We start from the raw sequence: 7,366 nt of genomic DNA on the forward strand, positions 1-7,366 counted from the left end.
ATTTTATGGCCCTTTGGCTAGATCAAGTGTAGTATCTGTTCTTATCAGTTTAATATCTGATACATCCTGTATTTGAGGACTATATATTAAAAAAAAGGTCAGAGAGAATCCAAAGTTCATGAAGCCCTTCATACTCGGCATCTAAGGGATGAGGCATTTCCTGACTGGCTAAACTTTGTTTATGTCTATCATGGTAAAGGGTTTTCCCCGTGTAAATATTTGACAAGTGTCCCCCCCCCCACACCTTGATTTTACAACTTTCTCTTATTTAAGATACTTCGCACCCTTTATCCGTGGAAGCAAGCATTATTTAGTTCAGTGGGACTTGCTCCCAATTTAAGTGACCATATAGGGTTGCCACGTCCGACACCGGAAATACTACCTGGGGACTTTGGGGGCGGAGCCAGGAACAAGGTTGTAACAAGCATGGCTGAACTCCAAAGGGAGCTCTGGCCATCAAATTGAAAGGGGCTGCATTTCTTTTAAATGCCTTCCCTTCATTGGAAATAATGGAGGATGGGGACACCTTCTTTTGGGACTCTTGTCCAATTTTTTTTTTTTAAACTTGGGGTGTTTTATGAGGAGAGGCTCTGGATGCTATGCTGAAAATGCGGCACCTCTACCTAAAAAAGCCCCCCCCCCGAGCTCCCCATATTGATTCTCCATTACACCCAATGGGGACTCTCCTCCACAGGGTATAATGGAGTGCCCAGCAGACATTTCCCTCCCCCCACTTTCTGATAACCCTGAAGCAGGGGGAGGCCTCCAAACCTGAGGATCCCCTGCCCCCACCTGGGGCTTGGCAACCCCTATGAGCATCAGATGGTGGCTTCAGAAGGTTGTCTTCTTAGCAAGTATTCTCTTAAGCCCTTACAAGTTGGCAGCTCTTTCCCATGGCACAAGCCAAGGTCATACCTGAAAACCTTACAGGTGATTTCAGATTCACCCAGCTGTTCTCACATGCAGATTTCCATTTCATTTCCCCTTGTGTGAATCAAATGCACGGTTCTCACGTTCATGCCGTTCTCCCTTTGTGCATCAGTTTTTTCATACCCATTGTTGAGTATTTCTTGCGCAACAGCAAATCAGGATTAGGCATCGGGCCTATGTGATTTGTATAAACTACCACCTAGATTGTGTGTGACATGTACAATATGTGTGCTTAATGCAACTGAATCTACAAAGCGACAGCACAAAGCACAGAAGTGTGGTGAATGCGTAGATTAACATACAGAGAAACACAACAGGGGAAAGTTGCACATTCCTTGCAAAAGTCTCCTACACAGAGGTCGTTTTCGCACTCACCTCCAGCCGGCGCGACCCCCCTCTTCACCGCGCAGGATCTGCGCGGATTTCGCACTAAATGCCGCGGAGCAGCCTTTTGCGCCGGAAACTCCCGTTGCAAAAGCCGCTCAAATGTAAATCGCCAAAAAGCAGTTTGGCGTTTGCGCGGCGTTTGCGACGGGAGTTTCCGGAGCAAAAGGCTGCTCCGCGGCATTTAGTGCGAAATCCGCGCAGATCCTGCGCGGTGAAGAGGGGGGTCGCGCCGGCTGGAGGTGAGTGCGAAAACGACCAGAGAATAACTGTGAGTGCAACTGCATGGAAAGGAGCAATACACTGGCAGCACATTTTGCATCCACCAAAGTCAAGTATGCACCCATTTGGAAATTGCCATCCCTTCAGCCCAGCGGTTTACCATACTGAACCAGTGAGGACTTTGGGGATTTTGAGACCAGGAAAGTGGGCACCATAATAAAATGGTTGCCACTGGGGGAGGGGGGGAGGAACCAACAACAAAATGGGAGGAGGTTCTACAAAAATTAGTTGGTTCGAAGCCAATTGTCCTTCTGGGACAGAGACTGCTGTTTCCAAGCGGGTGCTGCCCGCAGAGCCAAAGGTGATTCATTCTGAGCTCTTCTGAAGCACCTGCTTCTCCAATGAAGGGGAGAAAACCCAGATTGGCTGGGGGGGGTGGTGTTACATACCGGGTATGATGCACAGCTGTTCAAACAGGAACATGCTTTATTGATAACTCCAGAACAAGAAATGGTGGGGCCGTGCCCCCACTTACATGCATGCAAAAGGAACACACACACCCCAGATCAAATCATAACAGTTGAGCTTTGCACCAAACCTACTGATTGGTCCCTGAAGAGTCCAGGTCTCTATTGTCCATGCGCAAACACTCCGCCAAACATAAAAGTCCAGTACACAACCGGGAGAGGGGTGTAAGATAAGCTTTGGGGAGGAAGTGAGTGGACCCTTTGAAACACAGTGCCATGTTGAAGGTGACCCCGGCTCCAGCCTATCCCGTATTCCTCGTTTGCGTCTTGGTTTGGGGTCACTCTTGACAGGACGTTTTAGAAAGCAGAGAAAGAAAGAGCCCTTGTCCAACTCTGCAGGAGGTGCTTTTTAAAATCACTTTCATTTCAGGCAGGGAAATCCACCCTCCCGTTGCCATAGTGTAATTGACTCTGAAACTTTCCATGAATTGCAGGCGCATGCCAAAACATCTCTCAGCTGTACCATCTTGTAACATACTGCAGCTTTAAGCCAATGATTCTGCTTTCGTCCCTTTAACAACAGGCATGTTTTGAACCCATTCTGCATTCTCCGTTTGTGGTGGGTTGCTTAATAATTTTAACCACCTTTTGTGCCATTTGACTTGTACAGAAAACATTATTATTGATGCATTCGAAGAAAAGGTTTTTTTTTAAAAAAAAAAAGATAGGGGAAAAAAACTTTGGTTCCATGGCTAGAGTTAGAACTAGAATATGTAGCGGACAAATGTCAATTAGTGGTGGTAGTTTTAGACATTGCTAGCAAACAAGCTTTTAAGAGTAAATGCATGGTTCTGACATCCTAATTCACTTGTCTTTCTTTCTGTCTGTCTGTCCCTTGCCCTCAGTTTCTCGTGGTTGTAACTTATAAATATGGGCATCGAGAAAATGGAAAGGAAAAAAAAAGCCCGAATATGCATAGGTTATGACGGTGTTTAATCAACCAGCTGCCTTTGTCTGTATGGCACAGTTCAAATCAGTGCTCTCAAGAGTGGGCTGTGGCAGCTTAGTCTTTCCGCAGACCTGTTTTGCTCATGATGCATCCATGGAACATTATGCACAATGCGATTCAGGGTGTTTTTTTAAAAAAATGCACACACACACACAAATGAAGCAATCTTAACAGATATTCATGCTTAATTTCTCTGAAGATTTTGAAATGAGGTAGGGAGAATACCAATGCAGTGGTGATGAGTTATAGGTTATAAAGTTGCCCCCCCCCAAGATGCTGAAGATTGAAGAGGGCTTAGTGTATTTCACATCTGAAATTAACATGGTTCCCTTTGTGATAAAGAACTTGATATCTGTAATGTTGTCCAGAAAATGAATGGCTTATATGGACAGAAGACCAAACCAGGCCAACATATTACAGATCCACACATTTCATGCCTCTTCCCCCAACTGAGCCGACTGCCATTTTTTATGAAATGTCACAAACTGTTTTTATGGCTTGTTCTACTCCATCCGAACCAATTCTCCGCACCCAAATGGATTGTTTCTGTAATTGGATGCCATGCAGCTGAGGGGGCCTGTGTGCTTGATAGCTTTGCTCTCAGTATTTGTTATGCATTGTTTTCTCATCTAAGTGTACCTTTGCAAGGTGTGTGTAATGTCATTTTTCCAAAATAAACTTTGGTTTCAATACTTAGGCTAAGTAATACAAGTTGGCTACTTTTGGTCATTTCTGCTGCACTGTTTCTCATTTGTTAGCATGAGAAAACCGTTCGTCTCGATAGTGTTCGTGGCTGGTCCACATGTGCCAATAGATTTGTGTTTAAAATCTTCAGTTCTGTTTCCAGCTGGAAATGTCTCACAGCCAATGGATACTCCACTGATAGAAGAGGGAGGGGGCCGTTTTGTCCAATCACTGCCGCTGTTTTTTGTCTGCAAGGGTCTCTTACCTCCCAGTGATGTACGTACTTTTGTAGAAAGGAGAAAATGAACTACTTCTGCCAGCATAATGTCCATAGGATACAACCCAATAACATTTGCACCTCCCTTAGCACTTTCTGAATCCACAAAAATTTATCAGCATAATTAGATGTAGAATATTAAGAACATAAGAGAAGCCATGTTGGATCAGGCCAATGGCCCATCCAGTCCAACACTCTGTGTCACAGAAGAACATAAGAGAAGCCATGTTGGATCAGGCCAATGGCCCATCCAGTCCAGCACTGTGTCACATAAGAACATAAGAGAAGCCATGTTGGATCAGGCCAATGGCCCATCCAGTCCAACACTCTGTGTCACAGAAGAACATAAGAGAAGCCATGTTAGATCAGGCCAATGGCCCATCCAGTCCAACACTCTGTGTCACAGAAGAACATAAGAGAAGCCATGTTGGATCAGGCCAATGGCCCATCCAGTCCAACACTCTGTGTCACAGAAGAACATAAGAGAAGCCATGTTGGATCAGGCCAATGGCCCATCCAGTCCAACACTCTGTGTCAAACAGTGGCCAATACACACACACACTGTGGCTAATAGCCACTGATGGACTTCTTCTCCATATTTTTATCCAATCCCCTCTTGAAGCTGTCTATGCTTGTAGCCGCCACCACCTCCTGTGGCAGTGAATTCCACATGTTAATCACCCTTTGGGTGAAGAAGGACTTCCTTTTATCCATTCTAACCTGACTGCTCAGCAATTTCATTGAATGCCCACGAGTTCTTGTATTGTGAGAAAGGGAGAAAAGGACTTCTTTCTCTACTTTCTCCATCCCATGCATCATCTTGTAAACATCTTATCATGTCACCCCGCAGTCGACGTTTCTCCAAGCTAAAGAGCCCCAAGCGTTTTAACCTTTCCTCATAGGGAAAGTGTTCCAAACTTTTAATCATTCCAGTTGCCCTTTTCTGCACTTTTTCCAATGCTATACTAGTTAGGGAAACTGTGAATTTCTCAGCAGTTTAACTTTGCTACTCGAGCTTAACCTCCCTTGACATTCACTATCCGACTGTGAACAGATCAGGGTTATTTGGATAGCACCAAGCACTTCCATCAGCTGCAGAACAAGTTTTCAGTTGTGTGTTGGACAGGAGCCCACTCGAAGTTTCCAGGGGATCACTGGGCTCTGACCGCACCTCAGCAGGTTACCTACACAGCAAAGTTGCAAAAGGGCTCTTTTCTCTTCCCACCCCATCAAACCTGGGTGGGGGCAAAAGCAATACTTTCAATCTCTGCGTAGCAAAATGGAAGGGAGGACAGTTTCTAGGCTGGGAAATCAGAAGAACCTGAGTTCCAGTTGATCATTTAGGAGTAGATTCCACATTCTCCCCCCTCCCACCCAAAAACTTGCTGGGTACAGAGCAAAATTTCTGCACCAAGAGATCAAAAACCGGCTTCTGGTGGCTACAGGTAACCTGTACCTGCGAATGTCTATGAACAGGTTGTGAACAACTAAGCAACCCATTGATTAACTGCCTGATCAGCACCAGCAAACAGGAAGTGAGTTGACCTGGCAGAGATGGGGAACTTTAGAGCTTTCTTGTCAGGTTTTGGGAGAGCCAGTTTGGTGTAGTGGTTAAGTGTGCAGACTCTTATCTGGGAGAACCAGGTTTGATTCCCCACTCCTCCACTTGCAGCTGCTGGAATGGCCATGGGTCAGCAATAGCTCTGGCAGAGGTTGTCCTTGAGAGCTGCTGGGAGAGTCCTCTCAGCCCCACCCACCTCACAGGGTGTCTGTTGTGAGGGAGGAATATAAAGGAAATTGTGACCGCTCCAAGACACTGAGATTCTGAGTATAGGGCAGGATATAAATCCAATATCTTCTTCTTCTATATGGTACCTTAGCTGGCTCATTCCTTCTTCACAGGTGCTCCCTGGGATGGGGTGATCTTGCAGAGCAAACTGGCCTTGTGTTTACCATCCCACCACTGCACCTTAAAAAGCAAAGGACAACAGCCATGCATTTCCTCTCCTGGGATCCATGCAAGTTCTCACATGGAGAGCTGGCTTCCAGAGCTGTGGAAAGCCAATGTGGCATTTAAAGAAGGGGCTGCAGCTCAGTGGTAGAGCATCAGCTTGGCATGCAGAAGGTCCTCCAGGTTCAATCCCCAGCATCTCCAGTTAGAAGATCTGGCAGCAGGTGACATGAAAGACCTCCGCCTGAGACTCTGAGGAGTGCTTGAGGGACCAAGGCAGCTTCATGTGTCCAATACAGAGGAAGAAGCCCCACAAGGCATGCGAGACTCATAATTCCATCTGCCTGAAGCTGCCAGTATCATAACTGGCAAATCAGCCAGTATCATAATGCCCCTGTATAAATCGATGGTGCGGTCTCATTTGGAGTACTGTCTGCAGTTCTGGTCGCCGCACCTCAAAAAGGATATTACAGCATTGGAGAAAGTCCAGAAAAGGGCAACTAGAATGATTAAAGGGCTGGAGCACTTTCCCTATGAAGAAAGGTTGAAACGCTTGGGGCTCTTTAGCTTGGAGAAACGTCGACTGCGGGGTGACATGATAAGAGGTTTACAAGATAATGCATGGGGTGGAGAAAGCAGAGAAAGAAGTACTTTTCTCCCTTTCTCACAATACAAGAACTCGTGGGCATTCGATGAAATTGCTGAGCAGACAGGTTAAAATGGATAAAAGGAAGTCCTTCTTCACCCAAAGGGTGATTAACATGTGGAATTCACTGCCACAGGAGGTGGTGGCGACTACAAGCATAGACAGCTTCAAGAGGGGATTGGATTAACATGTGGAATTCACTGCCACAGGAGGTGGCGGCGGCCACAAGTATAGCCACCTTCAAGAGGGGTTTAGATAAAAATATGGAGCACAGGTCCATCAGTGGCTATTAGCCACAGTGTGTGTGTATATATAAAATTTTTTGCCACTGTGTGACACAGAGTGTTGGACTAGATGGGCCGTTGACTGAGAAGTCAACCTTGGCTTGTCTAGCTCAGGGTGAAACGTTACTCCATGAATGGTACACAGTGAGCAGCAGACAGATAGCATAGAAACAGGGCCTCAGGGTAACAGTTTTTCTACATTGAGGGAAATTTTGCTGAGTCTACCAAGACTGCTCTGTGAGTGTGCTATGGCCTCCCATCCAACAGGGGGAGCTCTCTACAGTCTGTAGATCAAGGATGTCATTTGGGTGCCCTGATCAGGAGATGACTTTGATTGAGGACACCAAATAAATTCATGAAAGAGCTCAAATCTAATCACAGATCAAGTGGCTTCAGAAGTGGCCAAAATGTAGTGTTCTTACAAAGCTAATTACAAAAACATGCATAAATCAGCCAATCCAAACAAATTAGGAGACATTCCTGCCAAACTAGCTTCCTCTGGACTTCTACAA

The 7,366-nt window shown here is 45.8% G+C and overlaps 1 non-coding gene across 1 annotated transcript; it reads left to right on the forward strand.

The window, feature by feature from the left end:
- Positions 1 to 187, forward strand: LOC132579775 (U2 spliceosomal RNA). Its single transcript, XR_009555997.1, has one exon. It is a non-coding gene; the product is annotated as a U2 spliceosomal RNA (small nuclear RNA).
- Positions 188 to 7,366: the final 7,179 nt, after the last annotated feature.

Source organism: Heteronotia binoei, chromosome 11, assembly GCF_032191835.1.
Source record: "Heteronotia binoei isolate CCM8104 ecotype False Entrance Well chromosome 11, APGP_CSIRO_Hbin_v1, whole genome shotgun sequence".
Classification (NCBI taxonomy): Eukaryota; Metazoa; Chordata; class Lepidosauria; order Squamata; family Gekkonidae; genus Heteronotia; species Heteronotia binoei.